Source organism: Pteropus alecto, unplaced genomic scaffold, assembly GCF_000325575.1.
Source record: "Pteropus alecto unplaced genomic scaffold, ASM32557v1 scaffold77, whole genome shotgun sequence".
NCBI lineage: Eukaryota > Metazoa > Chordata > Mammalia > Chiroptera > Pteropodidae > Pteropus > Pteropus alecto.
In genome coordinates this window covers 337,974-356,605 of record NW_006440820.1, presented here as the reverse complement: position 1 = coordinate 356,605, position 18,632 = coordinate 337,974, and positions in this window count along the sequence as shown.

Sequence of the window (18,632 nt, the reverse complement as noted above, 5' to 3'; positions counted from 1 at the left end):
TGTGGTCTACTAGTAATTGTTTTTCATATTTCGAGGCTCCCTAATTGGAAGCAAAGATATTAATAAGTGTTATGTCTTCTTGGCGCATGATTCCCTTTATCATTATAAAGTGTCCCTCAGTATCTTTCTTTACCTTTTTTATTTTGAAGTCTATTTTGTCAGATATTAGTACCGCTACTCCCACTTTTCTCTAAATGCCATTTGCTTGATATATCATTTTTCATCCTTTCACTTGAGTCTATATTTGTCTTTGATGCTGAGATGTGTCTCCTTGAGGCAGCATATGATTGGGTTTTGTTTTTTGATCCAATCTGCATCTCTGTGCCTTTTTATTGGTGAATTCAGTCCATTTACATTTGGGCAATTATTGAAATATGAGGTCTTCTTATAGCCATTTTATCTTTTGCTTTCTGGTAGCTCGGTTTTTCCATTGTGTCCTTGTCCTTGTGCTTCTGTTTTATTTTTGTTGGCTTTTGTGGGTTTTCCCTCTGGTATTTCATGTTTTATGTTTTGTACAATGGTTCTGAATCTTTGGCATGTGGTTGCCATTATGAATATGTAGAGGATAGTTATATATATATATATACAATTGTCAATTTTCTTCTTCGCATGCCTTATATCCATTCTCCTTTTTGAATTTGGATCTGAATTCCCACTTTTTCAGTCATTATTATCTCAATTTGTTCCTAAGTATGCTGAACATTCATTACTATCTTGTTATAACAATTTACTTCTTCTTATTTAAACATATAATGCCCAGTTTTTAGTAAGGGCTACCCCCCTCTGCTTCTATTTGCCTGATAGTCACTTTACTTATGTTTTTTTTTTTTTTTTCATTTTGTTTTAGGCGAGATGACCCCTTTCACTATTACCTGTAGTGCAGGCCTCATAGTGGAGAATTTCCTCAATTTTTATATGGCTGGAAAAGTCTTAATTTCTCCTTCATATCTAAAGGAGAGCTTTGCTGGATACATTATTCTAGGCTGGTAGTTTCTTTCACTTAATAGTTTAAATATTTGATTTCATTCCATTCTGGCTTGTAATGTTTGTGCTGAGAAGTTTGAGAATAAACTAATGGGTTTACATTTATAAGTTACAGTTTTTTTTTCTTTCTGGCTTCCCTGAGAATTGTCTTTGCTGTTGATTTTTGTTAATTTTAATACAGTGTGTCTTGGTGAATGCCTTTTTGGGTTGAAATAATTGGGTGTTCTGTTGATTTCTTGAATTCTAATCTCCAGCTCATTCCTTAGATTTTGGAAATTCTCGTCAACTATTTGTCTGGAAATACTTTCTAGTTCCTGCTCCTTTTCTTTGCCTTTGGTAATGCCCATTATTCATATGTTTCCTCTCCTTATGGCATCAGGTAGTTATTGAATTTCTCTTTCATTATTTTTCATTCTTTGGCTTCTCTCTTCTTCCTTCTGATTTATTTCTAGATTTCTGTCTTTGATATCACTGATTCTTTCCTCCATTTGGTCGACTTTATTTCCCAAGCTTGCTATTTCATTATTTATCTGTTGCAGTGTGTTCTTCATCTCTAGAACTTCTATTTGGTTCTTTTTGAGGGTTTCTATCTTCTTGCTCTGCTCATCTAGCTGTTTTTTCAATTCTTCAAATTGTTGATTTGAGTTGTTTTGGATCTCATTGAGCTTTTTCAGAAGTACCATGCTGAATTCTCTGTCATGTAAATTGCATATTTCTATGTTTGTAAGATCATTTTCTGGAGATTTTTTTTTTCTTTCTGAGATGCCTTGGCACCTCGATTGTTCATGGTGTTTCATGGACTATTTCTCCACCTGGGCATTAATGGAAGTGTATTCTGTTGTTTTTCCAGAAAGAAGATTTATTATATAAAGCTCTCTCTTTAGCCTGCTGCAAAGATGATGTTTTTCTTTTCATTTCCAGTAGGTGGCATGTAAGCCTCTTGGATTCCTGCTTTATATAAAGTCTTAATAATGCCTTTTTTTCCTTATAGATGTTTAGTCACGCTCGTTACCCTCAGACTCAGTCCCTGTAAGTGTTATTGACAGTTTCGGAAGTGTTTGCTCAGATTACCCTGGGGCACCGCGTCGTTCAGTCTTGGAGGTTATGGAGGGAGGGACCCTCTGGGTTGAGGAATGAGGACTGTAGCTCAGCCTCGGTTGATAAAAATCAACTGCTGTTTCTCTGTTCTCCCTGCTTCTCTGCTCTCTGTCCTCATGACTAGTCCTTGCCACCAGCTGTGTGGAGTTCACAGCTCTTCCAGGCTCTGCTGTTCAGGGAACTCACCACACCTTTTACCCTCCCCCTCCTCCTACAGGGAGCTCTGGCTGAGAGAGGCAGCTTTTTTGTTTCTCCCATTCCACTGTCCTACATTGGGGATTCTGACCTGTGGCAGTTCTTATGTGCAGATCTCACTCTCAGACATGCTGGTATGTAGTTTGGGTATTTTTTGTTCAGTTTTAGATGTTCAGCTTTTTGTTCTTTAAGGAGAGAGATCAAGGGATGTCTCTCACTTCGCCATGGTTCTCCAAACTCTCTGTATTTCATTTTTGATGATTCCCATTGATATTATTTTGAGTTTAGTAATATTTTCTTTTCTAGTGTCTAATTTGTTGTTAAACCTATCCAGTGTATTTTTCATCTTGGACATGGTAGTTTTTATCTAAATTTAATTTGAGTCTTTGTATATGATCCATATCATTATTTAGCATGCGGAATCTTTTTTATGCCTTCTTAAACGTATAAAATGTAATTTTGTTTGTTTTATTGTTCTCATCTAATAATTCTAACATTTGTATTACTTTGGGGTTTGTTTCTATTGATTGACTTCTTTCTCATTATTAGGTGCATTTTCCTGCTTCTTTGCACACCTGGTAATTCTTGATTGGATGCCAGGCATTGTTAATTTTATTTTTGTGGGTGCTGGATATTTAGGGGTTCGTGTAAATATTCATGCGATTTGTTCTCAGATGTATTTAGATTATTTTTATGCTTTGTTAGGTGGCCTTTAATCTAGAACTAGTTTCTTTCCTACAACTGAGTCTATACTTTTCTGAGTACTTAGTCCAATATCCTGTGAATTATAAGGTTTTCCCACTCAGGTTGGTTGAAACATAAAGTATTCAAGGCCCTACATGTTCTCCAAGGATTTTGGATGGTTCTGTCCTCAGCCTAAGGTACTTTGCTTTTTACATTATTGTGCTGATCAGTATTAGCCTTAAGACTTAGGAGGACCCTCTGCAGATCTCTGGACCTTTGTCTTTATGCAACTGTCTCCTTTCTGTCATTATGCCTTTAAACTTTAGCTGCCTTGGCCTCCTTGAACCTCCAATTCCATCTTCTTGAGGCAGGAAGATGGTTGTGTTCTGTCTCGGTTCACACTGCTTGTGCGGTGGCTTGAGAACTCTGTCTTGACAGTAAGCTGGGCAATCATAGGGTGTACCTCATCTGTTTCTGCTTTTGTAGGAATCATTGTCCTATGCCTGATATCTAATATCTGAAGGCCATTAGAGTATATGTTTTATTTATTATCTTGTTTCAGGTGGGAAAGTGAATATAGTCCCTATTTCTCCACTTTGAACAGAAGCAGATTTCTCATCCCAGGCTCATTTAATTATTCCCTGCCTAAATCCCATAGTAGTTTTGTTAATTCACCTTCCTGCTTCTAATATTGACCTCTACCAATTCTGCATGTTTTCCAGATTAAACTTTCTAAAACATTTCTCTAAGAAATCAAGGCATCACTTTTCTTAAAAAAAAAATATTTAATGATCATTTTATATCCTAACTCCTTTTTCTAATGTTTAGGGTCTCCTGGTAGAAAAGCATCCCATTCTTTTGTTTTTCCTTCCATTGGACAAACAGAGAATAAGAAAATTTACTTTCATACCTTTCCTCTTTTCTTTTGAGGGCTCTATTCCTGGATCAGTAGCCCTTTTGTGCATAATCTATGATCCTAAGTGAGACTGAAGGTCAGGCAGTGGAGAAGTATGTAGCTGACAGTCAAAACCTGTGATGGTAGGATTTTACCTTATTTACTTGAATCTTTGGTGTGTAATGTATCTGGTATATATTTGATGATGATACATTCTGTGTAAACCACAGTACCTGAAACAAAAATGTTTACATAATAGTTCTATAAAAATACTTTTTGGCTTATCAAGAGATAAATTTAAGATCTTAAAAATATATAAAAGCACGAATCACATCTTTTCCCTCTTAAGCAATCAATTAGGCTTTATTATCACAGGTATTTTCTGTTGCAGATAAAGCCATGTGTATCTAACTAAGAAAGCTGTTGTTGACTAAACATTATTTTTTAGTCTCAAAGACTGAGATTTAACATAAAATATTTGGAAGGAAGAATTGTAAGGGAAAACAAAACATGCCTGGGGAAATGTTACTTGCTGTGTCCAATCTCAATTAAGAAAATAAGGAGGTGATTTTCATAACATTTCAGTTGTCACTTGTATTTATCAATAAATGTTTTTGAATTTTCCAAGGTAAGAAACAATCAGTGACAGCAGTGGGGATGGCTGAGACATAAGCTGCTTGGCTGATTATCTCAGCACTTATCTGTAAGCGGCCCCCTCTGGAGTGAAATGCAATTGAGTCTCCCTATTAACTCCAGTCCTGAGCTGCTCCCTAGCAGTCTTGGTTATCAGGCTCAGAACACATTGAGTTAAGTAGGAAGGCACATGGTGGTTAATAGTTTCGTGATGCAGATGACTATCATCAAGAGACTAGGCTGAAAATGACTTCTCTGGGTCTGCTGAGGATGGGAAATTGGGGTGAAAGTTGAAGTTGGGCCGCAAGGTTTGGTTTTCTATCCTCTGAAATGTTCTTGCTCTGTGGGTTAAAGGCCACTGCTGTACTCATGAATATATACTATTTCTGGCTGCTGTAATTGATTAGCTACACTTTGCAGCTGGCTTCATGAGCCCGAGAGTAAATATTCAAGGCCTGCAAAGCAGTATAGAACAAAATAATCACAGAAGCTTTGAGTTATCATCGGCCATGTAGAAACCGAGACAGCAAACTTGACAACAGTAAAATATTATACACATTAAATGGAGTAAATTTTGAACAACTGTCTTCCCAGCATTGTCTCCATGTTGGTTATGTCACTTTATATTTTACAGGGAAAACAATTTTCAACACTTAATATTCTTGTTTGCCTTTTTCTTCATTTATATTTGTAAGCAGATGGTCTTATCTGTGTGATGGGAAATGGATTCAACATCTGATATGGCATGGCTCAGGACTCTGGAGAAGACTGGTGTTGAGTTCCAACTTTACTTCTTACTAGCTGTGTGACCCTAGGTAAATTACTTTACCTCTCTGTGCCCCAGTATCTTCATTTCTAAAATTAGAATAATAAAATGACTTCCCTCATATGGTTATGTTACTGAGCAAGGGCCTGCTATCTAGTATGCATAAGAACCGAAGTTATGACACTGGAACTTTGAAAAAAAGAAGAGCTATTTATTTAATGCTGAGTCAACTGGCAGGAGACAGGATGCACTACTCAAATCTGTCTCCCTGATTCAGAGTTTGAGGTGAGTTTTAAGGAGTTAGAAGTGCTGGCGAAGCAGGTTTTGATCGGAGAGCTTTGGAACTTGTTCATTTATGGTAAGATGTTAAGGTGTTGCAGCACTGGATCTTCCTGGATAATGGACTCTTTGCTTCTGAACGTGTTCTGGTGCTCAAGTTCTGGTAATGACCCAATTCTTTGGTTCCATGGTGGGGTGGTGAGACTTTGATTCTGGGTGTGGCTGGGGGTCAAATTCTCTCTGTGCATATTTCAGCTGTGTAACTTGCAGTTTTGGTCTGTTGTTTCTGAAAAGCAACTCAGTATCTTGTTAGAAATAGGATAGGACCATTTTGAGCTGGTTCTGCAGTTACAGTTATAATACTAAATAAGTTATTAAATATAAAGCACTTTTAAAGTGTTTACCACATTCTAGACTTTTCCTAATTTTTAGTAATTAGTATTATCTGAAATAACAAGAATAGCAATATGATTGTTTACAATGTAAAGCATAGAATTTAAGCTAATGTTATCTTTTCATCCTTGACCTCAAAGGCTTTTCTTTGTATTTGGTTATGCACACGTGTAATTTTTCTTTTAGGTTTGTAATTGTGCTGTCTTAGCTGACTAGAAGCTCTTCAAATGGATATTTCATTTCCCCTTTCATTTACTCTGTAAAGAGCAGCTAACACAAGCAATGTATATTTGTAAATATTACTTTTAGCAAGTATATTTTTCACTAAATACAAGCACTAGCTTTATGTGCAACCTCTACAACTTGTTGCTGTGAATGTAGAGCTGCGTGTATTAACTCCCTAAACATCTGACATTATTAGAATTACTTGTCCAAAAAGATACTAATTACCATTTATTGAGTGGCTACCATCTATAGGGCTACATACAAATACTTTACATAGCTTATTTCCTGGAACTTTCACAAAATCTCTGTGAAGTGGATGGCATTATCCCCTCTTTAGAGAAGGAGAAATAGAAGTGCAGAGGGATGAAGTTACTTAACAGGGGCGCACAGTTCTTTCATTCAGGTTTATTTGATTTTAAAGTTTATCAATTTGTTTACCACACTGCGCTGCAATTCTCCCTGTTTTTGTGTCACACTTGTCTTCACTTTATATACTTTTTTCCTCCTCGTCTTGTGTTGCTTTGATATTTTCCATTGACAGGCATAAACATCAGAGTTAAATGAGGTTAGTTCACTTTAGTTCAGAAAACTAAACCTCAAGACTTTCCCTGTGGTGTAAATAAATGAAATCGTGATTAACTTTTGATTAAACATCTCTCCAAGTCACCTGATGTGGCCACTAACAAGGCTTTTTATAATCCCAGACTCAAACGCTTTGATTAACTGAGAGTTAACTAAGGTCTCCATTATGCTCAGAGAGCATCCACAGTGATGGGGTAAGGGGAGAAATATAGGTTGAGCTTTTCACAACAGACACAAAAACCCATATTCTCTAAGGATTCTAGATTATCACAAGAGAGAAAGATCTGGAAATGACTGTTCATCAAAGCTGTGATTGAGGAGACTGTTTCAAGTTCTCTTTTCATTTTTCAGAGTGACAGCACAACATAGTTCAGAAACACTGATTGGTGCTGGAGCCACATGGCTGGCTTCAGATCACAGCTGGGCATTAGTTAGTGTACCTGTAATATTGGGCAGCTACTTGGCTCATTTAATCTTCACAACCCTGGCTGGTAGGTAATATCATCCCCATTTCAAATATGGGGAGACTGAAGCACAGAGTTTATATAACCTGACAAAGTTCATCCTGGTGGCATCTCAAGCTTGTGATTCTGAATTTCAAAGCCAGTCCTTTAGATTAGAGCTTTGGTGTATAAGAAGTCATTGTTAAAATGGAAACTTCAACTAAAATTATTTGTCCTTTTTTCAGCCATCTCTGCCAGCCCTTTTCCTTAACTATCATTAGTGTAATTGCTCTTCTCTTGACATATTTTCTTTCTCCCATCCATCCTCAAGCTCCATCCTGATTCATCTCACATCCTCACAGGTGGAGAGCATTTGTTTGCAAGCCAGTGATATAGATCTGAGAGAGGAAAAGAGAGTGGAGTGGGGTGCACACTTGATGGAGAATACTTAGACATTCCAGGAACCATCTTCCACAGCTCTATGACATCTCCTATGCCTGCTTTCAGCTAAGTTCTTCCAAGTGCCTGCCATACCAGGGCTTCTTAAATTTTGATGTGCATGAATCACCTGGAGATTTTGTTAAAATAAAGAGATTCGGTAGGTTTGGGGAGAAGCTTGTGATTTGTATTTTTAATAAACTACTAAGTGATGCTATTCTGCTTTAGGTAGTAAAGTGTTCCTTTACTTAAAAGAAAGAACAAACATTAATATATATGTGGCGAACATTCAGGGAATTACAGGAATTAAAGAGGAGTATGACCAGGGTCCTTCAACAATATCTTGCTAATGAGAATCATGATTAATAATGACTCCTAATGAGTCTTAAACTCACCAGTTTGTGATAGCTAGTGTGCCTGGGTGTGCTGTAATTGGATATAACTCATGCTCACAGCTGCAGCTTTTCCAGTTTGTAGGTCTAGGCTACTGCTCTCTCATTCCTAACTTTACCTTTAGTTACTTCTCAGAATTAAGTCTCTAGCATACTGTTGCCTTGACTAGGGCCCTGGCAACCTGCTTAGTCTTGGCAGCCCTACTTTTAATGGCGCATGATCTTGATCTCATGCCTTGAGAACCTGGGATCCTTCCCTAAAGTAGCCCTGAAATGCTCATGCCTCCACTTACCTGACTACAGCTATTGTTACTGACTTGTAATATTTACTGAATCAAATATTTCACTGGATGTTACAAAATGGTGATTTTCTAATTCTGTCATTTTATTAACTGGCTTTCACTTATAAAAAAAAGTTTCTCTTATTAGCCAGGAATGAACTACAGGTCCTCCAAAAATAGCAGTCTAAAAAATCTATATTATTTTATTACTATGGATGCATGTATTTAAATTCTTTCAATATTTTATTATCAGTTAAGAGTCACTATTGATTTTATGCTCAAATTTCCCCCAGTTTGGCCAATGTGAGTCCTTTCATGCTGGCTCCTGTATCCTTTTGACATGTTCCCATTATTCTTTGAGCCTTTCTTTGCTTTATACCACAAAATCATTCAGGCTTCCTTTAATTTTCCCTGCCACAGATGTGCATTCAGCCAATTCTCCACACGAGTTCCTTCTAGTGGAAAATGGTTCTTATACATCAAGATCTGAGTGCTAATTATGTTATTATTTTAATACCTTTGAGGGATAGAACTAGCATATATTAATATAAACTAAATTTTTAAAAATATATTTCCAATTCAAATTTAATACTACAGAGTTTTACCTTATTTGATTTTGTATTTGGTTTTCTTTTCTCTAACACTTAAAATTTTGGTCCATAAAAAAATTAACTATCTCCTGGCTTATCCTACAATATATATACAGTAGAAAAATTGCAATACCAATATTCCCACTATTTTAATGACTGAATTATGACTTCTTTGCTTTTTTATCTTAACTATTTGACAGTTTGTAAACATCTAAGTGTGTATACATATCTATGTAAGAATTGCTTAAAATGATTCTTTTCTGTGGTTATTACAAATTTCATACGAATTAGGATTATCTGTTCCTATCTGTGCTCAGTTTTAAGTTTTGCTTACTTTTTGATACAAATTTATCTTTGAGTATATAAGATATATACACAGTTCAAAGTTATAACTTTATTTAGAAAACAATATTCAGAGAATATTTACTTTCATACCTTTTCTCTCTATTTCTTTCACCCTGCCTCGATAAGCAACTTTTATTTATCTATCTATAATTAATTAATGAATGAATTAATTAATTTTTATGGTGGTACTGGTTAACGAAATCTGGCAAGTTTCAGCTGAACATTTATATTTATATTGTGTGTTCACCTCCCAGAGTCAGACTTCCTTTTGCCACCACGTATTTGACCCCATTTATCCCATCTACCTCCCCACTCTGTGCTCACCCCTACCTTTTGGTTACCACTAGTCTCTTGTCCATGTCCACGAGTCTCTGTTTGTCCTATTCATTTGCTGCTTTTAGGTTTATATCCCACAGATAAGTGATATTATGTGATTTTCAACTTTTTCTGTCTGGCTTATTTTGATTAGCATGATTATCTTGAGGTCAATCCATATTGTCGTAAATGGCACTATTGCATCTTTTATGGCTGAATAATATTCTACTGTATATATGTACCACAACTGTATTAGCCAATCATCTATTGTATGATACTTTGGTTGCTTCCATGTACTCCTGGCCACCATGAATAATGCTGCTATGAACACTGGTGTGCAAATATCTTTTAGGATATGAGTTTTCAAGCCTTTGGGGTAAATACCCAGGAGAGGGATTGCTGGATCATATGGTAAGTCAATTCTTAGTTTTTTGGGGAACCTCTATAATGTTTTCCATAGTGGTTGTACTAATTTGCAGTCCCACCAGCAGTGTATGAGAGTTCATTTTTCTCCGCATTCTTTCTAACATTTGTTATGACTTGTCCTATTGATTATAGCTATTCTAATAGGTGTGAGATGGTATCTCATTGTGGTTTTGATTTGCATTTCCCTAATAGCTAGCAATGTTGAGCATCTTTTCATATATTTGTTAGCCATTTGTATGTCCTCTAGGGAGAAATGTATTAGGTCCTCTGCCCATTTTTTGATTGGATCATTTGTTTTTACTTATTGAGTTGTATGATTTCTTTGTATATTTTGGAGATTAGGCCCTTATTGGAGGCGTTGCCTGGAAATATATTTTCCCATTTGGATGATTGTCTCTTTACGTTGCTGACAGTTTCTTTTGCTGTGCAGAATCTTTTTAATTTGACGTAGTCCCATTCATTTATTTTTGCTTTTACTTCCCTTGCCTTTGAGGTCAAACTCATAAAATCTTCTTTAAGTCCAAGGTCTTCGAGTTTAGTTCCTATGTTTTCTTCTATGCATTTTATTGTTTCAGGTCTTATATTCAGGTCCTTAATCCATTTTGAGTTAATTTTGGTGTGTTATGATAGACAACAGTCTAGTTTCATTGTTTTGTATGTGGCTTTCCCATTTTCCCAGCATCATTTATTGAAGAGACTTTCCTTTCTCCACTGTATGTTTTTTGTTTATTTGTTTGTTTGTTTTTTGACAATTATTAGCTCATACAAACATGGGTTTCCTTCTGGACTCTCGATTCTGTTCCACTGGTCTGTGTGTCTATTTTTCTGCCAATACCATGTCATTTTGATTATTGTCACTTTGTAGTATAATTTGAAGTTGGGCAGAGTGATGCCTCCAGCTTCAGTCTTTTGTCTCAGATGGCTTTGACAATTCAGGGTATTTTGTGCTTCCATATAAATCTGATTATTTTTTGTTTTGTTTCTTTAAAAAATAACAATGGGATTTTGATGAGAATTGCATTAAATTTGTATAATGCTCTCAGTAGTAAGATCATTTTAACTATGTTTATTCTTCCATTCCAAGAACACGGAATATCTTTCCATTTCTTTGTATCTCCTTCGATTTCTTTTAATAGGGTCTTATAGTTTTCATTATATACATCCTTCACATGTTTTGTTATATTTATTCCTAGGTATTTTATTCTTTTTGTTGCAATTGCAAAAGGAATTATGTTTCAGACACTTCATTATTAGAGTATAGGAACGCTATGGATTTTTTAACGTAGATTTTGTATCCATAGACTTTACTCTATTTGCTTATTTTCTCTAGTAGTGTTCTTGTGGAATCTTTAGAGTTTTCTGTATAAAGAATCACGTCATCCGCAAATAGTGATAGTATGACTTCTTGGTTTCCTATTTGGATGATTTTATATCTTTCTCTTGTCTGATTGTAGTCACTAGGACCTCCAATGTTATATTGATAACAGTGGCAATAATGGACAGCCTTGCCTTGTTCCTGATCTTAGAGAGAATGTTTTTAGTTTTTCACCATTATGTATATTGTTCGCTGAGGGTTTGTCATAATGGCCTTTATTTTGTTAAGATGCTTTTCTTCTATACTGATTTTGTTATGTGTTTTGATCACAAATGGATGCTGTATCTTGTTGAAGCCTTTTTATGCATCTATTGATATGATCATATGATTCTTATTTTTTAATTTGTTTATGTGGTGTATCACATTAATCGATTTGCATATGTTGAAACATTCCTGTGCCTTTGGCATGAAGCCTACTTGATCATGGTGTATAATGTTTTTAATATGTTGCTGTATTCGCTTTGCTAGTATCTTATTTAGGAGTTTTGCATCTTTGTTCATGAGAGATATTGGACTGTAGTTTACTTTTTTGTGTGTTATCTTTACCAGGTTTTGGTATCAAAGTAATATTGGCCTCATAAAATGAGTTGAGACTCCCCTGAATTCACCAATACAAAGTCAGAGGTGAACTTTGGATCAAAAACAAAACCCAACCATATGCTGGCTCCAGACTCCCCTTTGATATTTTGGAAGAGTTTGAGTAGAATAGGTATTAAATTCTCTTTGATAATTTGGTAGAATTCACTGTTGGAGTCATCTGGTCCTGGACTTTTACTTTTTGGTAAGTTTTTGATGATTGTTTCAATTTCCATACTGCTAATAGGTCTATTTAGATTTTTCAGTTCTTCTTGATTCAGTCTAGAAAGGTTGTATCTTTCTGTGTACTGGTCCGTTTCTTCTAGATTATTAAATATGGTGTGTGATTATTTGTATTTCTGCAGTATCTGTTGTAATTTCCCCTTTTCATCTTTGATTGTTTAATTGTGTCTTTTTTCTTTTTTCTTTATTGAATCTAGCTAGGATTCGTCAATTTTATTAACCTTCTCAATTAACTAGCACTTTGTTGCATTTATTTTTTCTGTTGTTTTTTGTTTGTTTCTTTGTTTTCAATTTTATTTTATTCTGCTCTAATTTTGATTATTTCTTTCTTTCTGCTGGCTTTAGGCTTCATTTGTTCTTCCTTTTCTAGTTTTTTTTTAAGATGTAGCTTGTTGTTGTTTATTTGGGTTTCTGTTTTTCTGCTCTAATTTTGATTATTTCTTTCCTCCTGCTGACTTTAGGCCTTATTTGTTCTTCCTTTTCTAGTTTTTAATGATGAAGCATTAGGTTGTTCATTTTGGCTCATTCTTGTTTTTGGAGGTAGGCCTGTAATGATAGGACCTTTCCTCTTATGACCGCTTTTGCCATGTCCCAAAAGTTTTGGTATGTTGTACTATCAATATCATTTGTTTCTATATATCTCTTGATCTTTCTTTTCATTTATTCTCTGACCCAGTTATTCAGTAGCATATTGTTTAATCTCCATGTATCTGTGGTTCTTCCTGCTTTCTTTCTGTAGTTGATCTCTAGCTTCAAAGCATTATGATCAGAGAATATGGTTGGTCTGATTTCCTCCTTTTTATATTTGTTGAGGCTATTTCTGTGTTCCAGTATGTTGTCAATTCTTGAGAATGTTCTATTTGCACTAGAGAAGAATGTATAAACAGTTGTTTTGGGTTGAAATGCTCTGTAAATGTCAATTACATACAGTTGGTCTAATGTGTCATTTAAGGATGTGATTTTCTTGTTGACTTTCTGTTTGAATGATCTGTCCATATCCAACAGTGGAGTATTTAGGTCCCCTACTATGATAGTGTTTTGGTCTGTTTCTTATTTTAGTTCTATTTAACTGTTTTATATATTTGAGGCTCCTTGTTGAGAGCATAGATATTAATAAGCATTATGTCTTCTTGGTGCATAACTCCATTTATCATTATGAAGTCTCCCTTAGTATCTTTCTTTGCCTTTTTTATTTTGAGGTCTATTTCATCCGATATAAGTATTGCTACTCCCGCTCTTCTCTGAATGCCATTTGCTTGAAATATGATTTTCCACTCTTTCACTTTGAGTCTATATTTGTCCTTGGAACTGAGATGTGTCTCTGGAGCCAGCATATGGTTGGGTTTTGTTTTTCGATCCAAAGTACACCTCTGACTTTTTATTGGTGAATTCAGTCCATTTACTTTTGGGGAGATTATTGAAATATGAGGTATTCTTATGGTTATTTTATCTTTTGCTTTATGGTAGCTTGGTGTTTCCATTACTTCATTGTCCTTGGGTTTCTGTTTTGTTTTATTTTGTTTTGTTTTGTTTTTGTTTGGTTGGCTTTGTGGATTTTCCCTCTGGTCCTTCTTGTTTTATGTTAGATACTTCAGTTCCGAATGTTCAGCATGCGGTTACCATTACGCATATAAAGGATAGTTATATATGTACTGTCATCCATTTTCTTCTTCATATGCCTTGTCTCCATTCTCCTTTGAAAATCTGGATCTTTGAATCCTCCTCTTTTCAGTTATTGTTGTCTCAATTTGTCCCTATGTATGTTGAACATTCATTACTATCTTGCTATAGCAAATTTCTTCTCATTATTTAAGCTTATAATGCCCTGTTCTTAGTAAGGGTGCACTCCTCTGCTTCCATCTGCCTGCTAGTTGTCTTGCTACTAATTATGTATTTTTTTTGTCTTTGTTTTAAGTGAGCTGTCTCCTTTCGGTATTTCCTATAATGCACGCTTTGTAATGGAGAATTTTCTCAATTTTTGTTTGTCTGGAAAGGTCTTAATTTCTCCTTCATTTCTGAAGGAGAGCTTAGCTGGATATATTATTCTTGGTTGGTCATTCCTTTTATATAATAGTTTGAATATTTGATTCCACTGTTTTCTAGCTTGTTAAATTTGTGCTGAGAAGTCCAATGATAATCTCATGGTTTTTCCTTTATAGATTATCATCTTCTTTTCCCTGGTTGCCCTGAGAATTCTGTCTTTATTGTTGATTTTTGATAATTTTAATACAATGTGTCTTGGAGAAGGTCTTTTGGATTGAGATAATTGTTGTCTTCTTGAATTCCAAGCTCCAGCTCATTCCTAAGATTTGGGAAATTCTCTTCAACTATTTGTCTGAAAATGCTTTTTAATCCCTGATCCTTTTCCTCCCTTTGATAATGCCCATTATTCTTATGTTTCCTCTTATGGTTTTATTACGGGGAATTGTTTTGACCAATTCAGCTAGTTCTTGTATATCTTTTCAGCTAACTCTTGTATATCTTTTTCATTATTTTTCATTCTTCAATTTCTCTCTTCTTCCTTCTGATTTATTTCTAGATTTCTGTCTTCGATATCACTGATCCTTTCTTCTATTTCTTCTATTTGGTTGACTCTATTTCCCAAACTTGCTATTTCATTTTTCAACTCTTGCAGTGTGTTCTTCATATCCAGAAGTTCTATTTGGTTCTTTTTGAGGCTTTTAATCTTCTTGCTAAAGAATTTATTCTGATCGTCTAGTTCTTTTTCTATTCCTGAAATTGTTGATATGGATTTTTTGGATCTCATTGAGTTTCAGTCTCTGTCATTTAAATCACATATTTCTATGTCTGTAAGCTTATTTTCTGGAGATTTTTCTCTTTCTTTCTGAGATGCCTTGTTACCTTTGTTGTTCATGGTTTTGAATGGACTATTTCTCCCCTGAGCATTAATGGTAATATATTCTGCTTCTTTTCCAGAAAGAAGATCTATTATATAAAGGTTTCTCTTTAGCCTATTGCAAAGAAGGAGTTTTCTTTTGCTTTTCAGTAGATGACATTTAAGCCTCTTGGATCCCTGCTTTATATAAAGTCTTAATAATTCCTTTTTATTTTCTGATAGATATTCAATCACGTTTGCTACCCTCAATCTCAGTCCCCATCAGTGTTAGTGACAGTTTTGGTAGCATTTGCTCAGATTCCCCTGGGGCTCCATGGTGTTGGGCTTTTGGAGGATATGGGGTATGTGTCCTCTGGGTTAGGGAATGGGGGCTGCGGCTCAATCTGGTGTTTTGCAACCATGGCTGGTATTATTGACTGTTGTTTCTCTGCCATCCCCACTTCTCTGCCATCCCCATTTCTCTGCTTTCTGCCGTGAATCCTGGGCACTGCTGCAGGATGCATGGATCTCACAGTTCTCTCATGTAGGACTGTTGAAAGAATCTGCAGCTCCTTCACTCCTCCCTTTCCTCCTGCAGTGAACTCCGACTGCAAGAGGCAGCTTCTTTGTTTCTCCTAGTCTATTGCCCAACTTCCCAGTTTCTGACCTATGGTAGCTCTTATGTGCAGATCCCATGCTCAGACGTACTGGTGTGCAGTTTGGGTGTTTTTCGTTGAGTTTTAGATGTTCAGCTTATTGTTGTTTCAAGGGGAGATATCTTGGAACATCTCAGTCCTCCATGTTTCTCGCATTCAGCAACCATTTTTACTAGTTTGTGTTTTTCCCTTTTTTCTTTTCACTAGATAGATTGTAGTTCATCTATTTTTCAGGGAACTAGCTTGTTATTTATATATTAGTCCCACTTTTTTCTTTTCCTTATTCATTAATTCTACTTTTATATTTAGTATTTTATTTCTTCTTTATTGTTTTTTTTTTCTTTTTGATTTGGATGTTTATTTTTTTTTCATGTGTTTACTTTTATCAACTTTAGTGTTTAATGCTATAACATTCCTATCATCAATGTTACATGGGGTTATTTTTTTTCCCCAAAATTCTCCATTTTTATTTTATTTCTTTTATTTAATAGAAAATTTTAAAATGGCCTCTATATTTCCTAGCCTCCTTTGCACCTTGTTGGTCATGGCACTGGTTTTATGCAATGTCCCGTGAGAAGTGATATATTTTATTTCTGGATGAAGGCAGTGAAGTAGTCTGTAGGCATTATCCATATTCTCTCTCTTCTCTGTTTGAGTGGCTAGAAATGAAAGACTCCACCATGGTGGAACCATGATGTAGGACCCTAGATCCCTGATATACTGCTTTGAAGAAGGATTGCTAAAGTTTTTCTATAATGGGTCAGATAGTAAATGTTTTAAGTCTATGGGCCACACTGTCTCTGTTGCAAAAACTCAACTCTTCTATTATAGCCATAGATAATATGTTAATGAATAGGTGTGGTTACAAAACTTTATAAAAGCAGAGGCTGGCCAGATTTGGCCTGTGGATTGTAGTCTGTTAACTCCTGGTTTAGAATCAAGTTGCCTAGTATAGTTGCCCTACCTGTATCAGATCATGCCAGAAATAAGAAATAAACTTTTATTGTTTTAAGTCACTGAATTTTGGGGCTGTTTGCTACAACAGATAACAATATTTCCCTGGAGGCAAATACAAGTAAGACTCAATCTGAGAATCAGGTTTAGTGATTTGTTCAGGAGCCATAGTTAGTCCTTGCCAAACCTGAAATTTTAACAAGGTCTATACAACTCCAAAGCTGATGTTTATCATAGTATCATATTGATTCTCTACTTTCTTCCCTTATACTATTGAAGAAATTTTAGGCAAGAGAGATTGAATGATATGCTCCAAATCATATAGCTAGTTACAATTATAGCAGATTATTGTTCAAAAACATTTACTTCTTTTCTCCCATACTTGTAGGTAAAATATATTTCTTTGAAACATTGACTTTGGGCTTGCTCATGTGATTTGTTTTGGTCTCAGAGTGGAATGAGTATATTTTGTTGCCCCTTACTATTTAGCTTTGCCATGTGACTTGCTCTAGCTGATAATATGATAGAAACTTGATACAAGTAGAAATGTGAAATGCACTTCTACAGTTGAGCTTAACTACTGTCCTGGCTAGCTGTTGTCCCTTCAGTTGAGCTCCACAATATAAGTACACATATATCAGACTTGTGCCTCTGCAGCAAAGAAACGAGCCAGGCTGGAACCTCAGATTGAAGCAGAGTTACCCAGGCAAACACAGCTTCAAGCACATATGTATAAGTGAAAATAAACAATTGTCATTTTAGTCCACTGAGTTAGAAAGTGGTTTTATTACGGGGAATTGTTTTGACCAAAAAAGAAAAAAAAAGAAAACTCATAAAGGCAGAGGACTTCTCTACCCTGCCAAAAAGTTTTCTGAATCCTTGCCTAGTTTGCCTAGTTATGTTTTCTATGAAGTCATTTTTGACTAATACTTTCGTATACCATTGAATTTAAAATATTTCAGTTATAAGTTTCTCACTCTTACATAAACTAACCCTGTCTTCACTGTGATAATGAGTTATATTGATTAGATTTTCTATATATTTTTAACAGCTAGCTACAATTCAACTTTTTATTACCTAGATATAAATAAGCCTGGTTGAAAATAAAACACAGCCCACATCCTCTCCCATTTAAAACTCAAGTGGCAGTTAAAGACATTTATTTAATCCAAAAAAGCAACCAGTTTAAACCAACTATTAAAGTGTCAATCTACCCACTAACTATATGTGTTCTTAAATGGGAAGAAAATAGCATTTGCCTCCCTTCTCCTTTTTTCCTATTTTCCATACACCCCAACACAGACAAAGCTGTAAATTTAAAAAAATGATTCCCAGAATTGATAGCAAAGAAAACAGCTTTTGGTCAGTCTCATTTTTCTAGAGAATTGGTATTTTCCTTAAGTAGTATATGTTTGTTTGTTTGTTTGTTTGTTTTTTCACAGGGAAAGGTACGGAGAAAGGTCAGAAAATCTTCAGGAAGGCTGGAGACTTTCATGAGATGAACACTGTGCTGATGAAGCCAATAGCTAGGCTGCTCTGTCTTTTCCAAGATCATTACATCAGCAGTAATACTAGGCTTATAGGCATAAAAATTGCATTTTAATAAAGTATTAAGTTCTCTGACCTTACTGTAAAAGAGACTTAAAAATAAAAAATGATAATTTGTACTTGAACTCCATCAGAATTCAATTTTCGCTTATGCTATTTTTTTTTTTTTATTTTCAATGGTTCATTTAAAATAATATGCTTGGCTTATTTTAAAAAGAGTCATTATATATTTCTTCTCTGAACCTCTCTTAGGTCACCTTGCCACTAATTGAGACCACAAGACAATTCCTCTCTTAATTGTTTTTTCATTTCTGCTGTAATTCTACAACACTTTTTGTTTTTAATTTTCAGATTGAAAGGTAACACATATATATACATATATATTTTGGTTTGCATTAAAGAGGTCAGGTGTAATAATATGATCTTGTAATAGTTTTGTTTGCCAAGCAAGTATTGGTTTCTGCTTGCAAATGATAATTC